The following is a 25,265-nucleotide window of genomic DNA, read 5'->3' as shown; positions in this document are numbered from 1 at the left end:
GAGGCTCTTTAGTGATATGAGAGACGGAGAAAAGATCAACTCTAGAAATAATATGAGGCAGGGAAGCAAATCTCTGTGAATTAATTGATATAGGAGAATGAGGGAAGGGAAGTTGTAGGATTATTCCCCAACTCTGGAATTGATTCAAATTATTTTTCATTGGAAATTGATGAACAACTTGGCCAAGTGTAGAAAATGGAAGTGAAAGGAGATACCATTTATTGAATGCAAATGCACATACCATTTTTGAACAGCCAGCACTGTACCATTCTGCACATTGGTCTTATTAATTCTCACAATAGCTTTTTGAGGTGCATCTATTAATATACTCCTTTGAGCTAAGGCTTCAGATGTATTAACTAGCCAAAAGCCATACAGCTTATGTATGAGTAAACAGAGACTTAATTTAGGTGTTGCATTTAAAGTCCATATCCATTCTTGATTTTGATTCAGACACGTTACATTTGAGTTGTCAGAAAAAAAACTAAGAACATTGGACAAAATACATATGAGCTGGCCAACAAAATAAAAGTAGCCAAATATAGGATGAAGATATATTCCAAACTGAGAAATTTTATTAGCATATTACTAAATTGCATCTATTAAATTTTCTTGTGGTTCACTTGATTTTCCATGATGATATAGGGGTACTTCTTTGTCCAATAATAACTATAATGCAGGTTTAAAAAAAGGCAGGAACTTGATAAATGTTATTCTTACAAACTACAAATCATTTCAATGTGTTCTGCTTGTTGACTTATGAATCACTTACAGAATTGATTGCAACTCTGTGGAAGTGGAAATAAATGAATCAAATTCAAATTCAGTGTCCTTAGAAGTCTCCCAAACCAAAATTTGCTGCAGTCTTTTGGCCAATAAATTAGTGCTTCATCAGAGGTAACACAAGGCTTGATGGTAAGTAGTCTCTATCCACTTAGTGAAATAATCTTGAAAAATAATCTTATTGGAAGAGGAAAACAGGAATTGTTTAGGAGAATTTTCTATGGATAATAACTTTACATGAATAATTGGTTTTTCCACAAATTCTTTCATGCCTGTATAATCATATACAATAAGGAAATAAGTCCATTGAATGCATTATTCTGCCATGTTAATTTTGGACACCAAAATTGCTTACTATATTCTAAAGAATATTTACCCACACGTGGCTGCTTCTTACTGGTGAAACTACAAAGATTATTACAGTAAAATGAAAGTGCAAAAGGACTCAGAAGCAAGAAAATTTTTAAAAAGTTATTTCTAGAACATGAAGTCAATGATCAGAATATAGCAGGTAAAGTTAAAGGAACAGAAACTTCACTTTTTCCAGGCAACTCTCAAATATTCAAGGATCAAAAAACAAAGCTGTATTCTATTACAAGAAAATGTAATTTCTCTCCACTAAAAACAGCGGGCATTTGAGCTCAGTAATGAGGAGGCAGAAAACATTTTAATCTTGTCTTACAAATGAAGGTAAGTGAAGTCAAGTCTTTCATGTATGACAACTACATAGCAAAAATTATAGAAAATCATCACAAGGGAGAATGAACACAAGGTAAAACAATGAATATATGAAGTGTTAATATTTTCCATATATATTATTCTATTTTTTTATGGTTCTTATTTCTCTGTGGGATTTATTTATCCCTTAAGCAAATTTCTACACCAACAAAATGTGATCTTTTAAGTGCTGCCTTACAAATGATATCAGGATTATCAGCAGCCATATGTTAAGCCAAGAGGGAGAATGGAGGGAGAAATGGACCACGAGTTAGGACACTTTGGTAAAAGTTCTAGTTTCACCAATGAGGCCAGTACTATACACTACTTATCAATAGCCATTTTGCCCCCCTCTGTGCTTCCATACCCTGTTTTAGTCAATATCTTATTTATCTAAATGTACAATAAAATATAACTTTACAGTGTGAATTTAATAGCTAGGCTCATTAATTTATTTGCTAAATATTTATTAAGCATCTGTTACAGACCAGGTGAGAAGCTTTGCAATATAATACTAAACATGTCTATCCCCTCAAGTAGTTGTATATTATAGGTAACATTTCTATGATTGTATATTTTTCATGTTCCTTTTTATGAACAACATGGACTTTCATTTTTCATTCTGTCAAATCTAAAAATATCTTTTAATTGGGAAGTTTAGATCATTTACATTTATTATGATATATTTGGTTTTCTGTTGCTATAACAGAATATATTAGAGACTGGGTAATTTGTCAAGGAAAGAGAAAAGTTTTCTTTGACTCACAGTTCAGGAGGTTGGGAAGTCCAAGACGGGTGGCCAAATCTAGTTAGCTTTTGACGAGGGCCTCTTGCTGTGTCATAACATAGCAGAGAAGTGAAAGGGAAGCAGGCATCTGTGAGATCACAAAAGCACACAGGGAAAACTCACTGTAACAACCTGCTCTCCCAGTAACTAACCCACTCCTGCTATAATAATATGAACACATTCATGAGGGCTCCACTACTGTGACCCAAACACTTCCCAGTAGGCTTTACCTCCAAACACTGCTGCCGTGATAAGGAACCTTCCAACACATGAATTCTGGGGAACACACACACAAACCACAGCAATATATAAACACACTTGCACATACATAAAACTTTCTATCTACTTTCTATATTTCTTATCTTCTATTTTATATTTGTCATCTTCTTGTTTCTCCATATGATTGTCTCAGAATTTATTCAGGCTTATATTCTAAAGATTCTCTCTTCAGCTTTGACTAATATTCTGTATAACCATGTATTAAGCTTTTAATTTAAAATTTAGTTTCTATCTAAAATTTCTCTTATTCTTTTACAGATCTGCCTAGTAATTTTGGTGTTCTCTTAATTATTGATTATTTATTTACCATTTATAGAATTTTATGTGATACAAGTATAATTTTGTCACATGGAATTATTGTGTAGTGGTGAAGTCAAGGTTTTTAGTGTATTCATTATCTGAGTAACAAACATTGTACCCTTTAACTAAGTTTACATCACCTACCTCCCTCCTACCCACCCCCAATCTTCCAAATTTCCATTGTCAGCATCACCATTATTCAATACTGTATGCCCACGTGCACAGATTATTTAGCTCTCACTTTTAAGTGAGAACATGCGATATTTGTGTTTTCATATCTGAGTTGTTTCACTTAAAATAATGGTCTCCAGTTCCATCATGTTACTGCAAAAGACATGATTTCATTCTTTTTACGGCTAAATAGTATTTCATTGTGTATATATGCATCATATTTTCTTTATCCAATCGTCTGATTGTTGATGGACACTTAGGTGGATTTCATATCCTTGCTATAAAGTGAATCGTGCTGTGATAAACATACAAGTGCAGGTATCTTTTGATATAACTTATTTTGTTTTCTTTTGGGTGGATACTCAGTAGCAGAATTTCTGGATCAAACAATGGGTCTATTTTTTATTTTCTATTTTACTTCTTGAAAATTTTATACACGTTTATTTTATATATGGAACTTGAAAACACTAATATCTGAAGCTCTTAGATGTCTTGTTTACTAATTTTGCTGGTTCTCTATAGTGATTTCTCATCTTGTGGGTTTAAAAATGCATTCATGTTCAAGTTCATATTTTATTGAACTTAATCCAGAATTATAGGCAACTGCAGTGGAAATGCTTTCTTCCAAGAAAATTTAGTTATTACTTTATAGGGCATCAAAATATGCTACTAACTGTCTATGGCTTCATTTCCCTATTGCATCACTAATCATCAGGACTCCATTGTCTCTCATATTCACAATTTTATCTTGGGGAGGCTGGGGGCTAGAGGTAAGCTTGTAGGTTTCATTACTTTCAAGGAATACAGGGAGAAAATTTATTTTTGTAACATGTAGGATCTAGTTGTATTTTAGCAGACAGGCTCTTCATAAAATCGAGTCTGTCACAGTACCACCAAAAATAGTCCCCTTTATTTTTCCAGCTGAGGTGGTGGAAATATAACATTTATTTACCCAGTAATAAATAGATTAAATCCCATGTGCTCAATTAGTTACATAATTAAGATTGTAGTAATAGGCAAGGAGCTTCAGTAATATAGAATTAAAGCTGGTATTGGTAGACATCTGTATACATCTATGTAACATCTAGGTGAGTTATTTTAATTGAGTACACAAGCATTTTATTTAGGATGATATCTACAGAGAGAGTTTTGTTTTAAATGAGGATGAGAAGGTAGAACAAAATAGGATGAGGAACAAACTTTTGAACAAAAATTATATAAATTACATAGTAGTTATATGTAGTATAATTACAAAAATATTTTCATTTGCATATGTTTCTAAATCTGGTAAGTCACTTTCTTTCTAAAAACCCTTAAATGATGCCCCATTTTAAAATGATAAATCTGAACTCCTTAGCATAACATACTAGGAATGCTATGATCTGTTTCCTCATCAGATCTTATAGTTCACCACTCTCTACTTCATAGTTTACACTCCATCTATACTGAATTACTGAAGGCAGCAGGCATCTACCTAACCAAAAGCTAGTTGTTTTCCTCTGTCTTGCAAACAGAATCTTGAGTTTGTTACAATATTGAGAAGAGATCTTTTTCTCTCAGAGAATTCTGGCCTATTATGTAATATGGAAATGGGCATATTCCTGAGTTCTGGGTAAGAAGAAGTATTCTAAAATATATTGGGAAAAGATCTCTTATGAATAAAATAAAATATCCATTTTTCCTGTATTTATTTTGCTTGTGGAAAACCAACATGCCTAGAGCTACAGTAGCCATTTTACAACCATGAGACAATAAGACTGGAGCCCAGATATATCAGATTGTAGTGTCCACATTCTTCTCATTACCTCTTTGACTCTTGAACAACCTTGAGGTCATTTGGCTAAGATTGCCATCTCATCTGTGAATAAAATGAACAGAAATTTCAGGTTTAATATGCCAAAGCTGAATTTCAGATCATCCCACTGCTACCCCACACATGAAAGAACAATCTTGATTCACCTACAATATTCCCATTGTAGCTGCTGTGACTCTGTATAATTTTAGTTGCTAAGGCCATAAATCTTGAAATTGTCTTTGACTTCTCTTTTTGCACATGTCCCACAGACAATCTGACAAGATAAATCTAGTTGACTCCACCTTCAAAATGTATCTGGAATTTCATCACTTCTTATCACAGATCCTGCTACCATCCATGTGTGAGGCACTGTCCCTTCTCACCTGGATTTTTGTAACAGCCCGCAAACATAGCAGACAGAGTGAGCCTTTACAAAAGTAATCCAGATAATGACATTCCTATGCTTAAAACCTTCCAAAGTCTCTTCAACGATTTCTATGTTCTGTCCATTGGTCCCCCATGGACCCCACATCACAGATCCTGGAATGTTAGAAGTTAAATGACTTACCCAAAGTCACAGAGCCTATAGTAATAGGGCTGAGGCTAGAACCCAACTTAAGGCAACAAGATGAAGATGACAAGTTTCAGGTTCTTATGTTATATTTAAACATGAGTAATTTATCTAATTTAATTCATAATAAAGAAAATTTGGGCAAGGACAGTCTTCCCTACCAAAATGAAAGTTGATCAAAGGCAATGATAGCCCTTATGATTCTGGAATATTCTCAGGTTATTTCTTAAATTCCTTCTCACAACGACGAAGTGAGCACAATGACTTTCTAAATGTATACTGTGTTCTATGTAATGGATGCCATCCATTAATAATTATCACAGCCAGGATTCTCCTACTATTCTCCATTGTGCAGTACCCAGCAAGTCATTAAGAAAGTCTTCTGATAGTGTATACATTTGTAACCAAGTGCCTAAAAATTACATGTATAGTGAATGAAGAAAGTATTAGTTCAATAATATCTTTATACCTCTCAAACTCAACCACCTTCTTCACTAAAGTCTCCTTGGCTAAAAATGTCCCCTTCCTCTCATCTTCCCTTCTATTCCTACACACATGTGAAATAAACTCTGTTAACCTGAACTCCTTCCTTTGGAGAACAAACATTAATTATCCAGTTTGCACTAGGCCTGGTTGAGAATGTTATTAATCTATGGTGGATACTGAAAATGGAAGTCCCTTTGCTAGCACTACGTAACATGAGGCTCTCTTTCAAGGGGAAGCAGGCCCCAAATTACACATTCTCCCACCTTGAATGAATGCAAGTCAAGTAGATAAAGTTATAAAGCAAATGCCCATTGCCCTTTGGCATGATTCCAATCCTACTTGATTCTAGGGAAGAGGGTTGTTGATATACCTTGTTCTGATAGGTAAGATTTTTACTAGCAGCCCTCACCAACACAATATTTTGGTAGTGGTAAGAGATAGATATGTATAGACCACCAAAATAAATATTGTGTTCTATGTTTACATGTCTATAACCCCAAAACTCTGCATCAAAAATGACACTCCTTTCTTGAAGTTAGCCGATATCATGCCACTGCACTCCAGCCTGGCTATAGAGCAATACTCCATCTTAAAAAAAAAAAAGGAACATAACTGGTACAATTTTGAGTTTAATTCTCTGAGTTTAAAGTCTCTTGAATATTTTGTGCCAGGTCACACTAGACAGCAATCTTTATGGGTCACTCATTCTTTCTTATTTCATTGATGGGGATCAAATCATTTTCCCAAAGGCACAGAACAGAGAATGCCAGCACCAGACCCCATGATCCCATCACCCAATGTAGAGTCAGACAAGGCTATTTGTGATATTCTGATAACAACACATCAGTGGAGACAGGAGGAACCAGAGGTCCTAAAAGCTTTGCTCCAATTTCATTGATTGAAAGTAGCATCAAAATTACTCCTTATTTTCCACAGTGAAAAAATGCTGCTCTTGAAGAAGTTTTTGAAAGGTTATATTAAGGGACGCTATCTGTGAAACAAACATTTCCCGGGTTGTCTACCTTCCTAACAGTCATTTGCATTCAAGAGCGTAGTTTGTTTTTTATTTCACTTAAAGGATTTGGTTCAGAAATTGGAAAATAAATAGAATATCCTCAACTAAGAGCTCCTTTCATCTTTTGAAATGTAAGATAGAAAACAGAATCAACAAAAATCTTTTAATAACAAGATGACAGTGCCTGGGGAGGTTACTGAAATGCAGGACACGGTGTTTCCTGATGGTTTGAATGAGACTTGCTGTAGAGAAAAGGGCCAAAGAATGCACTTTAGACATTGTTGACTCACTCCTCTCAAGGCCCTTTAAGAACATGAAGGAAGAACAACAACAACAACCAAAAACTATGTACTAAAATCCAAAGGACCTGGTACTCATACCAAATCTGCCACCACTACTGTGGTACTTTGAGTAAGTCATTTAACCTCTTGAAGGTTTGATAAATGAGAGGGTTAAACCTAAGTGATCATATAAGGTTTTCTTCAGTTTAGAAATTTAAAACTCTACACTTTAACTTCAACAAAATGTTTACTCTAAACTCCATTGCATCCCTTGCCCACAATGAACATCTATATCCAAGTATTCCCCATAGTGAAAAATCTCACAATGTTGGATAAACTGCAGTTCTGAGAAGCCATTCCCCTCTCTGAAATCAGAGTCATCATTTTATAACACACGTCTAATCATGACATTCCCTAGATTAAAATACATTATAATTCAATAGCTAACATTTATGGAGTGCTTACTATGTTCCAGGTTAAGTACTCCAGCTATTCTATGTACTTTATGGGGTTTAAAATTTTCCATTGTTTCAACAACCCTATGAGGGAGGTTTTGTTATTGTCATCCCCATTTTATAGATAGGAAAAATGAGGAATGGAGCCCATAATCCTAAACATTCTATTTTGCTGTGTCTTCTTATAGGACTGTTGAGAATGCACTGTCTCTGTTGCCCTTAGGATAAAGCTCAATTCCTAACTAAGGTGGGTTGAGTCCATATTCAACAGCCTTGTTTTGGTCAGATCCTCTCCTAGTACTCTGAACTCATTGCAGTTCTTCTGAAATGCAGCCTTCAAGAGATAGATAGGGAGAGAGTGATGTTTCCTCTGCCTCTACCATTGCTCTTAGATCATAAAATTGTCGTAGCTCAGAATTCACTTCTTCCAAGAAAAGGTTAGTTGGTTGGGTTGGTAAGCACCCCTTTCTCATGCTCCTATATCTTTCTGTATTACTTTTACTGTAGCATGTCTTGCAGGATATTGAAATTAACTGTTGACCTTTATGTCCCTCAGTACTGTAAGCTTCTTGGCTTTTTTCTCTTTTTTCTTTTTTAGAAATAGGGTCTTACTCTGTCACTCAGGCTGGGATACAGTGGTGCAGTCATGGCTCACCGCAGCCTTGAACTCCTAGGCCAATAAATTTTCCCATCTCAGCCTCCTGAGTAGCTGGAATTACCATGATAAACCACCATGCCCAGGTCATTTTTTTAATTTTTATTTTTGTAGAGATGGAGTCTTGCTATGTTTCTCAGGCTGGTCTCAAACTACTGACCTCAAGCAGTCCTCACACCTCAGCTTCTCAAAGTGCTGGAATTACAGGTATGAGCCACTGAACCTGGTCCTGTAAGTTTTTTGAACATGGAAACTATGTATTCTCATGTATATGATCTTAAATATTTGTTGAATTCATGTAGAGAAGGAAGCATATTTGCCTTTTTCCTGTTTACATTATACATCCTCAATACCATTATGTGACTTTTGAGAAACTTAGTGGATTCCACAGTGCTCCAAATCCATTTTTCTTCTTTCCCATTAAAACTTATCCATTCTATGAACTTCCCTGTCAGAGTCTTGATCTACTTGCCCATTTGTCTAATACTGCTTACGTTTCCCCACAAGTTTTCCAAAGGAGTTATTATAGGCAATCAAAGCACTGACGTAGATGAGATACTTCTGACCAAGTCATACCACCAAAGGGCCTGCCTGCTCTATCAATACATCGGGGGCCTTCCCTGCTGCAACATTATGACACTCTCGATTTTCAGCGGCCTTCTCTGCTGCAACATTATGACACTCTCGATTTTCAGAGGCCTTCTCTGCTGCAACGTTATGATGCTCTCGATTTTCAGAGGCTTTCCCTGCTGCAACATTATGATGCTCTCGATTTTCAGGGGCCTTCCCTGCTACAGCATTATGACACTCTCAATTTTCAGAAATTTTTGATGTTCTGCAAATTAGGATGATCACTTTTATTCCTGGAAATAATGTAGAAAAAAATTATCTAATTCAGAGAAAAGTTATTTACCATTTATAAATATTTGCCTGACATTTTCAGATTTTGAAAACATACTTCTCAATTATTTCTATTTCTTTAATCCTCAAATTGATACATGGATTTATTTATAAAGAGATCACTTTGGCAATTCCATTTAGAGAAAACAACATGAAAAAGATTTGGTATCAGAAAGTTAAATGGTATCTTCCCATGAGAGAAAGTATAAAAAATGTTGGGAAGAAAATTCTTCACTTCATGGTTGGTCCCATGCCTGTTTAAAAGCAAGGGTTTCTCAACATTTGCACCTCTACTGTTGACTGCCTCACACAGTTTTTTGGATGTAAGGTTTGAGATTTCTAGATTGTAAACACAGAAACATGACAGAATGTGACTACAGCAGCCAATAATGTCTGTTGCCAGTTTGAATCACTCTAAGAATCCTAAGCATTTTTTTTTTTTTTTTGAGACTAAGTCTCATTCTGTTACCCAGGCTGGAGTACAGTGGCACGATCTCAGCTCACTGCAACCTCTGCCTTCGAGGTTCAAGCTATTCTCCTGCCTCAGCCTCCCAAATAGCTGGGATCACAGGCACATGCCACTACACTAGGCTAGTTATTCTATTTTTAGTAGAGACAGGGTTTCGCTATGTTGGCCAGGTTGGTCTTGAACTCCTGACCTCAGGTGTTCCACCCACCTTTACCTCCCAAAGTGCTGGGATTACAGGCTTGAGCCACCACACACGGCCAGCCTCCTAAGCTTTTAAGTACTGTTTAAAAGAAACCAAAGAAAACAGATTGCCCATAAGAGAACAGGAAATAGCATATTGCTAGTCTGAAGAATTGTCTTGTAAGTCAGGCAAACACAAATTGACTGGAGGTTTGTGGTGTGGAGCAATAACATTAGCAAATCCAGTAGAATTTGGTGGCATTCAATCAGCTTCTGAGATATCCAGATTTGGGCTGGAATCTAAAGTTTAGTCCTGCACGGGATGGTAATTTATTTGGCAGCATCAGGACTATAAGAATCATTGCAGAAACTGTCACTTAAACAAAACACTTTGTCCATTTCACATTAGTATTGACATGCTTAACCTTTAAAATCTATGATAATGTCCCCTTTGGAATTTAGATGATTTTGACTTCTGGGACTTTTCAAATAACAGAACTCCAAAAGCAAGGAGGGGTGAAATCTGCATAACAGTCTTCTCCCAGTCCATTTCTCACCTGAACATTCTCAGAGAATTTTTAGTGCACCCAGGAACTTTGTACCTTCTGTCTCTTCAGCCAGGGGAATAGAAGCACACTGTTACAGTAATATTTGGCAGAGTACATAGCACATGAACATGTATTACCTTGGTCCTGTCAACACCCCTGAAGTTAGGCTGGGGGCAGTTGCTACTATCACCATTTAGGAGATAAACTAACTACCAAAATATTAAATGACTTAACCAAATTTGCAAAGCTAAAGAATAGAGAAACCAAGATAATAATTCCAGACTATTGTTCCTAGCACCAGCGATTAATGTATGTCTTGCTCTACTCATAAGATCCTGATATATACTGGAGGGCTGGCAAGATGGTCAAATAGGAACAGCTCCAGTCTGCAGCTCCCAGAGAGATAAATGCAGAAAGCAGGTGATTTCTGCATTTCCAACGGAGGCACCCGGCTCATCTCACTGGGTCTGGTTAGACAGTGGGTACAGCCCACGGAGGTCAAACCAAAGCAGGGTGGTCAGGGAACTCCCTCCCCTGGCCAAGGGAAGCCATGAGGGACTGTGCCATGAGGAATGGTGCCTTCCAGCCCAGATACTGCACTTTTCCCATAGTCTTCGCAACCCAAAGACCAGGAGATTGCCTCAGATGCCTACACCACTAGGGCCCTGGGTTTCAAGCGCAAAAATGTGCGGCTGTTTGGACAGACACCAAGCTAGCTGCAGGAGTTTTTCATATCCCAGTGGCACCTGGAATGCCAGCAAGACGGAAATGTTGACTCCCCTGGAAAGGGGGCTGCAGCCAGGGAGTCAAGTGGTCTAGCCCAGCAGATCCCACCACAACCGGAGCCCAGCGAGCTAAGATCCATTGGTCTGAAATTCTCACTGCCAGCCCAGCAGTCTGAAGTTGACCTGGGACACTTGAGCTTGGTGGGGGAGGGGCATCCACTATTACTGAGGCTTGAGTAGGTGGTTTTCCCCTCACGGTGTAAACAAAGCCACCAGGAAGTATGAACTGGCCAGAGACCACAGCAGCTCGGCAAAGCCTATGTTGTCAGATTGCCTCTCTAGATTCCTCCTCTTTGGGCAGGACATCTCTAAAAGAAAGGCAGCAGCCCCAGTCAGGGGCTTATAGATAAAATCCCCATCTCCATGGGACAGAACACCTAGGGGAAGGGACGGTTGTGGGCACAACTTTAGCAGACTTAAACATTCCTGCTTGCTGGCTCTGAAGAAAGCAGTGGATCTCCCAGCACAGTGCCCAAGCTCTGCTAAGGGACAGACTGTCTCCTCAAGTGGGTCCCTGACCCCCATGCCTCCTGATTGGAAGACACATCCCAGAGGGGTTGAGAGACACCTCATACAGGAGAGTTCCAGCTGGCAACTGGCAAGTCACCCTCTGGGATGAAGCCCGCAGGAAGGAACAAGCAGCAATCTGTGCTGTTCTGCAGCCTCTGCTGGTGATACCCAGGCAAACAGGGTCTTGGAGTGGACCTCCAGCAAATTCCAGCAAACCTGCAGCGGAGAGGCCTGTTAGAAGTAAAACTAGCAAACGGAAAGGAATAGTATTAAAATCAACAAAAAGGACGTCCACTCAGAGACCCCTTCCGAAGGTCACCGCCTTCAAATAGAAAAGGTAGATAAATCCACAAAGATGGGGAGAAACCAGCGCAAAAAGGGTGAAAATTCCAAAAACCAGAATTCCTCTTCTCCAAACTATCACAACTCCTCACCAGCAAGGGAACTAGATGAAGAATCAGTTTGATGAATTGACAGAAGTAGGTTTCAAAAGGTGGGTAATAACAACCTCCTCAGAGCTTCACAGAATTAGGAGAAAAACTACTTTAAATTTCATATGGAAACAGAAAAGAGCCCACATTGCCAAGACAATCCTAAGCCAAAAGAACAAAGCTGGAGGCATCATGCTACCTGACTTCAAACTATACTACAAGGCTACAGTAACCAAAACAGCATGCTATTGGTACCAAAACAGATATATAGACCAACAGAACAGAACAGAGGCCTCAGAAATAATGCCACACATCTACAACCATCTGCTCTTTGACAAACCTGACACAAGCAATGGGGATAGGATTACCTATTTAATAAATGGTGTTGTGAAAACTGGCTAGCCATATATAGAAAATTAAAACTGGATCCCTTCTTTACATCTTACACAAAAATTAACCCAAGATGAATTAAAGACTTAAACATAAGACTTAAAACCAGAAAAACCCTAGAGGAAAACCTAGGCATTACCATTCAGGACATAGGCATGGACAAAGTCTTCATGACTAAAACACCAAAAGCAATGACAACAAAAGACAAAATTGACAAATGGGATCTAATTAAACTAAAGAGCTTCTGCACAGCAAAAGGAACTGTCATCAGAGTGAACAAGTAACCTACAAAATGGGAGAACATTTTTGCAATCTATCTATCTGACAAAGGGCTAATATCCACAATCTACAAGGAACTTATATTTATAAGAAAGAAAAAACAACCCCATTAAAATTGGGCAAAGGATATGAACAGACACTTCTCAAAAGAAGACATTTATGTGGCCAAAAAACACGTGGAAAAAAAAGCTCATCATCACTGGTCATTAGAGAAATGCAAATCAAAACCACAATGAGATACCATCTCATGCCAGTTAGAAAGACGATCATTACAGTCAGGAAACAACAAATGCTGGAAAGGATGTGGAGAAATAGGAGACTTTTACACTGCTGTTGGGAGTGTAAATTAATTCAACCATTCTGGAAGACAGGGTGGTGATTCTTCAAGGATCTAGAACCAGAAATACTATTTGACCCAGCAATCCTGTTACTGGGCATATACCCAAAGGATTATAAATCATTCTACTATAAAGACACAGGCACATATATGTTTATTGCAGCACTATTCAAAATAGCAAAGACTTGGAACCAACCCAAATGCTCATCAATGGTAGACTGAATAAGGGAAATGTGACACATATATACCATGGAATACTATGCAGCCATAGAAAGGATGAATCCCTTTAGCTAGCAACCATCATTCCCAACAAAGTAACACAGGAACAGCAAACCAAACACCGCATGTTCTCACTCATAAGTGGGAGCTGAACAATGAGAACACATGGACACAGGAAGGGGAACATCACACACTATGGCCTGTCATGGGGTGGGGGGCTAGTGGAGGGATAGCATTAGGATAAATACCTAATGTTGATGATGGGTTGATAGGTGCAGCAAACTATCATGGCACATGTATACCTATTTAACAAACCTGCAGGTTCTGCACATGTATCCTAGAACTTAAAGTATATTTAAAAAGATCCTGATATAGGTAATTACCTAATAGGAACAAGCACATATCAGGCTCTTAATAAATAACAGTAGAATGAATGAATGTTTATTATAGGGAGGAGGTAGGAAACTTACTATGTGTCTGGGAAACTGGAAGGTAGCTACCATGGGGGATGCCAAAGATGGCCAAATAGGAAGAGCTCCAGCCTCCAGCTCCCAGTGTGAGCAACATAGAAGACGGGTGATTTCTGCATTTTCAGCTGAGGTCCCAGGTTCATCTCACTGGGGCATGTCGAACAGTCAGTGCTGGTCTGTGGGTGCTGCCCGACCAGCTAGAGCTGAAGCAGGGTGAGGCATCGCCTCACCTGGGAAGTGCAAGGGGGAAGGGAATTCCTTTTCCTAGCCAAGGGAAATTGAGACACACAACACCTGGAAAATCAGGTAAATCCCACCCTAATACTGTTCTTTACCAAGGGTCTTAGCAAACGGCACACCAGGAGATTATATCCCACACCTGGCCCGGAGGGTTCCATGCCCATGGAGCCTCCCTCATTGCTAGCACAGCAGTCTGAGATCTAACTGCAAGGCGGCAGCTAGGCTGGGGGAGGGCCATCTGCCATTGCTGAGGCTTAAGTAGGTAAACAAAGCCACCAGGAAGCTTGAATGAGGTGGAGCCCACCACAGCTCAAGGAGGCCTGCCTGCCTCTGTAGACTCCACCTCTGGGGACAGGGCATAGCTAAACAAAAAGCAGCAGAAACCTTAGCAGATGTAAAAGTCCTTGTCTGACAGCTTTGAAGAGAGCAGTGGTTCTCCCAGCACAGAGGTTGAGATCTGAGAATAGACAGACTGCCTGCTCAAGTGGGTCCCTGGCCCCTGAGTAGCCTAACAGGGAGACATCCCCCACTAGGTGCAGACCGACACATCACACCTCACACAGTTGGGTACACCCCTGAGACAAAGCTTCCAGAGCAAGAATCAGACAGGAACACTCACTGTTAAGCAATATTCTATCTTCTGCAGCCTCCGCTGCTGATACCCAGGCAAACAGGGTCTGGAGTGGACCTCAAGAAAACTCCAACAGACCTGCAGCTGAGGGTCCTGACTGTTAGAAGGGAAACTAACAAACAGAAAGGACACCCACATGAAAACCCCATCAGTATGTCACCATCATCAAAGACCAAAGGCAGATAAAACCACAAAGATGAGGAAAAAGCAGTGCAGAAAAGCTGAAAATTCAAAAAATTAGAATGCATCTCCCCCTCCAAAGGAACGCAGCTCATTGCCAGCAACAAAACAAAGCTAGACAGAGAATGACTTTGACAAGTTGAGAGAAGAAGGTTTCAGTCGATCAAACATCTCAGAGCTAAAGGAGGAAGTACGTAACCAGCGCAAAGAAACTAAAAACCTTGAAAAAAGAGTGGATGAATGGATAGCTAGAATAATCAATGCAGAGAAGACCTTAAAAGAACTGATATAGATGAAAACCATGACCTGAAAACAATGTGACAAATGCACAAGCTTCAATAACTGACTCGATCAACTGGAAGAAAGATTATCAGTGATTGAAGATCAAATGAATGAAATGAAGTGATAAGTGTAGAGAAAAAAGAGTAAAAAGAAATGAACAAAGCCTCCAAGAAATATGGGACTATGTGAAAAGACCAAATCTACGTCTGACTGGTGTGCCTGAAAGTGACAGGGAAAATGGAACCAAGTTGGAAAACACTCTGCAGGATATCATCCAGGAGAACTGCCCCAACCTAGTAAGGCAGGCCAACATTCGAATTCAGGAAATAAAGAGAATGCCATAAAGACACTCCTCAAAAAGAGCAACTCCAAGACACATAATTACCAGATTCATCAAAGTTGAAATGAAGGAAAAAATGTTAAGGGCAGCCAGAGAGAAAGGTCGGGTTACCCACAAAGGGAAGCCCATCAGACTAACAGCAGACCTCTCAGCAAAAACTCTACAAGCCAGAAGAGAGTGGGAGCCAATATTCAACATTCTTAAAGAAAAGAATTTTCAACCCAGAATTTCATATCCAGCCAAACTAAGTTTCATAAGTGAAGGAGAAATAAAATCCTTCACAGACAAGCAAATGCTTAGAGATTTTGTCACCACCAGGCCTGCCCTACAAGAGATCCTGAAGGAAGCACTAAACATGGAAAGGAACAACAGGTACCATCCATTGCAAAAACATGCCAAAATGTAAAGTCCATCGATGCTAGGAAGAAACTGCATCAACTAATGAGGAAAATAACCAGCTAATATCATAGTGACAGGATCAAGATCATACATAACAATATTAACCTTAAATGTAAATGGACTAAATGGTCCAATTAAAAGACATAGACTGGCAATTTGGATAGAGTCAAGACCCATCAGTTTGCTGTATTCAGGAGACCTATCTCACATGTAGAGAAACACATAGGCTCAAAATAAAGGGATGGAGGAAGATCTACCAAGCAAATGGAAAACAACAACAACAACAAAAAGCAGGGTTGTAATCCTAGTCTCTGATAAAACAGACGTTAAACCATCAAAGATCAAAAGAGACAATGAAGGCCATTATATAACGGGTAAAGGGATCAATTCATCCAGAAGAGCTAACTATCTAAATATATATGCACCCAAAACAGGAGCACCCAGATTCATAAAGCAAGTCCTTAGAGACTTACAAAGAGACTTAGACTCCCATACAATAATAACGGGAGACTTCAACACCCCACTGTCAACATTAGACAGATCAACGAGACAGAAAGTTAACAAGGATATCCAGGAATTGAACTCATCTCTGCACCAAGCAGAGCTAATAGACATCTATAGAACTCTCCACCCCAAATCAACAGAATATACATTCTTGTCAGCACCACATCACACTTGTTCCAAAATTGACCACATAATTGGAAGTAAAACACTCCTCAGCAAATGTAAAAGAACAGAAATTATAACAAACTGTCTCTCAGACCACAGTGCAATCAAACTAGAACTCAGGAGTAAGAAACTCAATCAAAACCGCTCAACTCCCTGGAAACTGAACAACTTGCTCCTGAATGACTACTGGGTACATAACGAAATGAAGGCAGAAATAAAGTTGTTCTTTGAAACCAATGAAAACAAAGATACAACATACCAGAATCTCTGGGACACATTTAAAGCAGTGTGTAGAGGGAAATTTATAGCACTAAATGCCCACAAGAGAAAGCAAGAAAGATCTAAAACTGACACCCTAACATCACAATTAAAAGAACTAGAGAAGCAAGAGCAAACACACTCAAAAGCTAGCAGAAGGCAAGAAATAACTAAGATTAGAGCAGAACTGAAGGAGATAGAGACACAAAAACCCTCCAAAAAATCAATGAATCCAGGAGCTGGTTTTTTGAAAAGATCAACAAATTGATAGACCGCCAACAAGACTAATAAAGAAGAAAAGAGAGAAAAATCAAATACATGCAATAAAAAATGATACAATAAAAATCAAATAGATGCAATAAAAAATGCAAAAAAAAAAGTCTCTGATCCCACAGAAATGCAAACTACCATCAGAGAATAGTATAAACAACTCTACACAAATAAACTAGAAAATCGAGAAGAAATAGATTAATTTCCTGGACACTTACACTCTCCCAAGACTAAACTAGGAAGAAATTGAATCCCTGAATAGACCAAAAGCAATGGCAACAAAAGCCAAAATTGACAAATGGGATCTAATTAAACTAAAGAGCTTCTGCACAGCAAAAGAAACTACCATCAGAGTGAACAGGCAACCTACAGAATGGGAGAAAATTTTTGCAGTCTACTCATCTGACAAAGGGCTAATATCCAGAACCTACAAAGAACTCAAACAAATTTACAAGAAAAAAGCAAACAACTCCATCAAAAAGTGGGCAAAGGATATGAACAGACATTTCTCAAAAGAAGACATTCATATAGCCAACAGACACATGAAGACATGCTCATCATCACTTGCCATCAGAGAAATGCAAATCAAAACCACAATGAGATACCATCTCACACCAGTTAGAATGGAGATCATTAAAAAATCAGGAAACAACAGGTGTTGGAGAGGATGTGGAGAAATAAGAACACTTTTACACTGTTGGTGGGACTGTAAACCATTGTGGAAGACAGTGTGGCCATTCCTCAAGGATCTAGAACTAGAAATACCATTTGACCCAGGCATCCCATTACTAGGGATATACCCAAAGGATTATAAGTCATGCTGCTATAAAGACACATGCACACTTATGTTTATTGCAGTACTATTCACAATAGCAGAGACTTGGAATCAACTCAAATGTCCATCAATGACAGACTGGATTAAGAACATGTGGCACATATACACCATGGAATACTATGCAGCCATAAAAAAGGATGAGTTCCTATCCTTTGTACGGACATGGATGCAGCTGGAAACCATCATTCTTAGCAAACTACTGCAAGAACAGAAAACCAAACACTGCATATTCTCACTCATAGGTGGGAATTGAACAGTGAGATCACTTGGACACAGGAAGGGGAATGTCACACACTGGGGCCTATTGTGGGGAGGGGGGAGAGGGGAGGGATAGCATTAGGAGATATACCTAATGTAAATGATGAGTTAATGGATGCAGCACACCAACATGGCACATATATACACATGTAACAAACCTGCACGTTGTACACATGTACCCTAGAACTTAAAGTATAATAAAAAATAAAAATAAAAAAAGAAGGTACCTTCCACATTGAACTTCAAGTAATCCTCACAGCTACTCCATGAGGCAGTGACTATTACCATTTTCATCTTACAAAAGCAAAAATTGAATTTTTGATATGCTTAGTGTATAACTTACTGGGATATTATCATGAGCTAGGTATTGTATAAATTGCTTTACATAGTTATCCTATTTAATCTTTATAACAATCTTATCTGTTATAATTTTTCATATGTTACAGAAAACTAAAGTTTAAAGAAGTTAAGAAGCTTGCCCCAGGGCAGACAGAGTGCTGAGTTAGATCCAAAGTCTGGAATTCTGATGCTTTACCACTGAACAGGCCTGGGTCTTCTCTGTTGAATGAGTTGTGGCTCACAAGGCACATCAGGGCTGGAGTTACAATTTAAGTTCAGATTTCACGACTGTATTAGTTTCTTCCCATTCTGCTATGAAGAAATATCTGAGACTGGATAATTTATAAAGAAAAGAGGTTTAACGGACTCACAGCTTCACATGGCTGGGGAGGTTTCAGGAAACTTAAAATCAGGGCTGAAGGCATCTCTTCACAAGACGGCAGGAAAGAGAATGAGTGCCGAGAGAAGGGGGAAGCCCCTTATAAAACCATCAGATCTTGTGAGAACTCACTATCATGAGAAGAGCATGAGGGGACCGTCCCCGTGATGTACTCACCTCCCTTGAGGTCCCTTTCCCAACACACGGGGATTACAATTCAGATTACAATTCAAGATGAGATTTGGGTGAGGACACAGAGCCAGACCACATCAACAACTCATTCTGTTTCATCTAAAGCACACTCTCCTCCTGGGTCACATGTACAACTTTAATGACTGAAGAACTAACAACTGAACATTGTCAAAATATGTTCTTATATTAAATGTCCTACAGGAATTATAAGCTCAATGTAGATGAAACAACATTTCAAAATTGGTCTTGCAGAAATTCTCTAAATGGAAAAAAAATATATATATATATATATAAGTTCTGCTGTCTTGGAGTGGTGTTTGTTTGCTTGTTTTACTATGGTTAAAACTTGCAGAGACTCCAAATTCCCCATTAACATTAAAAGAGCTGCTGATATACAATGAATTCATCTTTAAATGTAGGCAAGAATCACCCTGATTCTTATTTTGCAGAGGATTCAGGGGAAAGCCAAAGCCCTCCAAATAAGATCAGGACTTCAAGATCTGTATGTAAATGACAAATATGTCCTATATTCCAGCAGACCAGAACATCTAAAACTTTGATACACAAATGGTTTGGTGCTGTGAAATTCTGCAGTGCATTTTTTTTTTTTTTTTAGGTTTTAAAACATCTGTGCCTCTCTCTTCTCAAAAGAGATATGGAAGTATGTGCTATTTTTATAAATTTATAGTACATTTTATGTTAAGATCTTCTTGAAAATCTAATGACACTACCTGAGCTAGTGTGCCATGATTCAAAATAAGAATTTGGAATCACTGGTTGAGTGCTACCAAAAACCCCAGCTATATAATTGTAATAAATGCTGAGTCATGGGAAAATTGTTTTATGGAAGCAAAGTACCAAAAACATCACTATACAAACAAAGACTGAAAACTATTTAGCATAGGAGATGGGATATATTCACAAAAAACTATAATGTAATTTAATACTGCAAATATTAGGAATCTATTTTATGCCTAGAACCATATAGATCTGGTCTTAGATACAACCATAAATAACTTCTGGTTTCTGCCATCTTCTAATTTACAATCTAGTGAAGGAAATAAAATACACATTATATACTAAAAAAAAGTAGAGGGGAATATAAAGTTTTAAATAACATGCTGTGAGAATACTGGGGCTGAAAGAGATCAATTCCAGGGAGAAAAATCTGGAATGGGTCCTTGTAGGTGCTTCCTACTCACCTACAAACCAACAGGGAAAATATGGGTATACATCAGTGAGGATAGCAATTCAGTGGAATGCTTAACTGCTTTAATCCTACTTTATCATCCTGAAACATTGGACACCTTTGGTTCCTTTAGTTACGCTGTTCTTCTCTCAGTTTCTCATTTTCCTTCTCTCCCTCTCCCCTGCCTTTGTCTCTCTCTCCTTCCTCTTCCCCTCTCTTTACCTTTCCTCTATCTCTCTTTCTGTCTCTATCTCTCCCTCTCTCTTCTCTCCATTTCCACCCCTCTTCTTACCCATAATAATGCTTCCTACCAGTGTTTCTACAAGTTTCTTTTATCTACCATGTACTCCCTTTGATACCAATATTCTTCATACTTCCAACATATGCTGATGTCTCCAAATCTACATTCCTTGTTCTACCTACTGTCTGCATTTGAAACCTGTACATCAAACTCTACTTGATTACCCTGTTGATACCTAAACTCAATATGTTTCAAACCATATTCCATTTCTCTCAAATGTGCTTTTCTTCCTGAAATCTCTATCCCATGAGCGGCACCACAATCCACTGAGGGAGTGGGGATAAAAGACTGAGGGACACCCTAATCTCATCTCACTCATTCCTCTAACAGAAAGCCAGCAAATCCTATGGATTCTGTGCTTTATCAGTGTATCCCTTGGTTCTACCCTCTTTATTACCTTGGTAATAGCTTTAAGTCAGTCCTCCTTGCCTTTTCTTTTCCTTTTTTTTTTTTTTTTTTTTGCATCCAACCTGTCACCTGTCTTCTAGCTGCAAAGTAAGGCTTCTTAATCTCAAACCAAACTTTCTCAACTCAGTATTTATGCTGAACGTTATGTGAAATAACAGGGGTTTCACATTCCTGGGTAGCTTTGCACATAAGACTCCTACCTATCTCCCTAGCCTCAATACTCAAGGCTTTTCTAATCAGCCTCCTGCCTCTTCATCACCTCTCCTCCCCTCAGTTTTACCATATTACTTTCAGGGATTAAAAAGTGTCATACATGGCTGGGCGTGGTGGCTCAAGCCTGTAATCCCAGCACTTTGGGAGGCCAAGACGGGCGGATCACGAGGTCAGGAGATCGAGACCATCCTGGCTAACACAGTGAAACCCCATCTCTACTAAAAAAATACAAAAAAAAAAAAAAAACTAGCTGGGTGTGGTGGCGGGTGCCTGTAGTACCAGCTACACGGGAGGCTGAGGCAGGAGAATGGCATAAACCCGGGAGGCGGAGCTTGCAGTGAGCTGAGATCCGGCCACTGCACTCCAGCCTGGGCGACAGAGCGAAACTCCGTCTCAAAAAAAAAAAAAAAAAAGTGTTGTACTGTGTAACGCCTTTATGCCTACTAACAATATTTTGCCTAGGACTTTTTCTGTCCTCTCATGTAGTAATCCAGTCTTCAAAAGTCAGTTCAATTATAATCTACTCCTCAATGGTCCACAGTTTCATTTATATGACCTTTCTCTGCTACCACAGAACACATGCACACTTTTATCAAAATTATTCTTCATTTACATGCATTTCTTTTTCCTTAAACTAATAGTTTTTAACATTTTGGGGGAGCCATTTACACTTAAATTATGGAGATTCCAATAAACACTAGACACACTTTCTGGAAAAACGCGTTCACAATTTCAGGCGCATGCAGATACCTATATAAGGATTTCCCAAGGAATCCTCATGGACTCCAGAACAAGTGCCATTCCTAGATAATAAGCTCCTTGAAGATAGATGCTATATTTCTTTGACTTTCTTTTCCCAATATCTAACAGAATGTCTAAAAGTACTGCAATCACTCAATAAATGTTTATTAAATGAGCGAAGAATAGGTCTTTGACATTTGGATATGTCAGAGGGATGGAGGAAGAAAAGAGGTCTTTTAAGACAGATGAAACAGCTTGATGGACTGTGCATTCCATAAAAAGAATTAGTTTTAACTGTACAGACATTGTGTACCCAGTTTACTTCAGAAGGGATTAAAAAGTAGGTAAAATTTAGGGTTCAAGTAATGCTTTCTATAATGAAGAAAATATAACCTGAAGGCCTCATAATCATAACTATGTATCTGAAAATTATTGAATGGATAAACTCTAAGAATATGTAATTTTGGGCTGCTTATCACCCCCCAAACTGCCTGCTTTCCATGCCTCCAACTGAAAGATAGACTCCTGTATGTAATTAAATAATGGAATTAATCAGAAGAATCATCAGATTCTTCAATATCACATATAGTACATTGCATCATCCTAATGTGATTCAGGGAGTTTGTGAGTTTTCACATAGCTCACTAGTCATTGGTAATCGTAAGGTTGCTCTGAAAATTCACATTTACTGCTTCAAGACAAGAGCAAAAGATTAGATTACAATAATCATTACAACAGCATGCGTCAAAACAACTTAGTAGCGTAAGAATTCAGTACAAGAAATGCACCCAATCTAATTTTTCTCTTCTACGTTTTGTTCTAAAAATGTCCCTGCTGGGGAGTAGTAAACAAATGAAATGATTAATTCCCAAAATTGAATATACATTAATGCTCTCATTCTTTTCATATTCTAATTCATAAAAATACGAAATATATAACATTATATATAATATATATATTTGAAGAACATTTTTTAATTTTTAATTTTGTGGGTACATGGTAGATGTATACTTTATTGGGTACATGAGATATTTTCATACAGTCATACAATGCATAATAAAGTAAATGGGGTATCCATCAGCTCAAGCATTTATCCTTTGTGTTACAAACAATCCAATTATACTCCCTTATTTTTAAATGTACAATAAATTACTGTTGACTGTATCGTCCTGTTGTGCTATCAAATACTAGGTCTTATTCAATCTATCTAACTTAATTTGTGTACCCATTAATTGTCCCCACATCCTGACACTCTCTCACTACCGTTAGCAGCCTCTGGTAACCATCCTTCTACTATCTCCATGAGTTCAATTGTTTTAATTTTTTTTTTTTTAATTATACTTTAAGTTCTAGGGTACATGTGCATAACGTGCAGGTTTCTTACATATGTATACTTGTGCCATGTTGGTGTGCTGCACCCATCAACTCGTCAGCACCCATCAATTCGTCATTTATATCAGGTATAACTCCCAATGCAATCCCTCCACCCTCCCCCAACCAATGATAGGCCCCGATGTGTGATATTCCCCTTCGGAGTCAAAGTGATCTCATTGTTCAGTTCCCACCTATGAGTGAGAACATGCGGTGTTTGGTTTTCTGTTCTTGTGATAGTTTGCTAAGAATGATGGTTTCCAGCTGCATCCATGTCCCTACAAAGGAGGCAAACTCATCAATTTTATGGCTGCATAATATTCCATGGTGTATATGTGCCACATTTTCTTAATCCAGTCTGTCACAGATGGACATTTGGGTTGATTCCAAGTCTTTCCTATTGTGAATAGTGCCGCAATAAACATACGTGTGCATGTGTCTTTATAGCAGCATGATTTATAATCCTTTGGGTATATACCCAGTAGTGGGATGGCTGGGTCATATGGTACATCTAGTTCTAGATCCTTGAGGAATCGCCACACTGTTTTCCATAATGGTTGAACTAGTTTACAATCCCACCAACAGTGTAAAAGTGTTCCTATTTCTCCACATCCTCTCCAGCACCTGTTGTTTCCTGACTTTTTAATGATTGCCATTCTAACTGGTAGGAGATGGTATCTCATTGTGGTTTTGATTTGCATTTCTCTGATGGCCAGTGATGATGAGCATTTTTTCATGTGTCTGTTGGCTGTATGAATGTCTTCTTTTGAGAAATGTCTCTTCATCTCCTTTGCCCATTTTTGATGGGGTTGTTTCTTTCTTGTAAATTTGCTTGAGCTCTTTGTAGATTCTGGATATTAGCCCTTTGTCAGATGAGTAGATTGCAAAAATTTTCTCCCATTCTGTAGGTTGTCTGTTCACTCTGATGGTAGTTTCTTTTGCTGTGCAGAAACTCTTTAGTTTAATTAGATCCTATTTGTCAATTTTGGCTTTTGCTGCCATTGCTTTTGGTGTTTTAGACATGAAGTCCTTGCCCATGCCTATGTCCTGAATGGTACTACCTAGGTTTTATTCTAGGGTTTTTATGGTATTAGGTCTAACATTTAAGTCTCTAATCCATCTTGAATTAATTTTCATGTAAGGAGTAAGGAAAGGATCCAGTTTCATCTTTCTACTTATGGCTAGCCAATTTTCCCAGCACCATTTATTAAATAGGGAATCCTTTCCCCATTTCTTGTTTCTCTCAGGTTTGTCAAAGATCAGATGGTTGTAGATGTGTGGTATTATTTCTGAGGACTCTGTTCTGTTCCATTGGTCTATATCTCTGTTTTGGTACCAGTACCATGCTGTTTTGGTTACTGTAGCCTTGTAGTATAGTTTGAAGTCAGGTAGCATGGTGCCTCCAGCTTTGTTCTTTTGACTTAGGATTGTCTTGGCAATGCGGGCTCTTTTTTGGTTCCATATGAACTTTAAAGACGTTTTTTCCAATTCTGTGAAGAAAGTCATTGGTAGCTTGATGGGGATGGCATTGAATCTATAAATAACCTTGGGTAGTATGGCCATTTTCACGATATTGATTCTTCCTATCCATGAGCATGGTATGTTCTTCCATTTGTTAGTGTCCTCTTTGATTTCACTGAGCAGTGGTTTGTAGTTCTCCTTGAAGAGGTCCTTTACATCCCTTGTAAGTTGGATTCCTGGGTATTTTATCTCTTTGAAGCAATTGTGAATGGAAGTTCATTCATGATTTGGCTCTCTGTTTGTCTGTTACTGGTGTATAAGAATGCTTGTGATTTTTGCACATTATTTTTGTATCCTGAGACTTTGCTGAAGTTGCTTATCAGCTTAAGGAGATTTTGGCTGAGACAATGGGGTTTTCTAAATATACAATCATGTCATCTGCAAACAGGGACAATTTGACCTCTTCTTTTCCTAACTGGATACCCTTGATTTCTTT

General features: G+C 38.4%; 1 long non-coding RNA gene across 1 annotated transcript in view; it reads right to left on the bottom strand.

Moving 5' to 3' along the window:
* Window positions 1-2,273: 2,273 nt before the first annotated feature.
* Window positions 2,274-25,265, bottom strand: part of LOC117080768 — a 32,517-nt gene continuing 9,525 nt past the window's right edge. Inside the window, exons 2-3 of the long non-coding RNA XR_004435949.1 lie at window positions 4,843-4,895; window positions 2,274-2,375 (exon numbers count right to left, since the gene is read on the bottom strand). This is a non-coding gene — a long non-coding RNA (uncharacterized LOC117080768). The remainder of the gene's footprint in view (window positions 2,376-4,842; window positions 4,896-25,265) is intronic.

The sequence above is a fragment of the Trachypithecus francoisi genome, unplaced genomic scaffold, assembly GCF_009764315.1.
Source record: "Trachypithecus francoisi isolate TF-2019V2 unplaced genomic scaffold, Tfra_2.0 Lachesis_group8, whole genome shotgun sequence".
NCBI classification, from domain to species: Eukaryota; Metazoa; Chordata; class Mammalia; order Primates; family Cercopithecidae; genus Trachypithecus; species Trachypithecus francoisi.
This window is presented reverse-complemented; position numbering and strand designations above follow the sequence as displayed.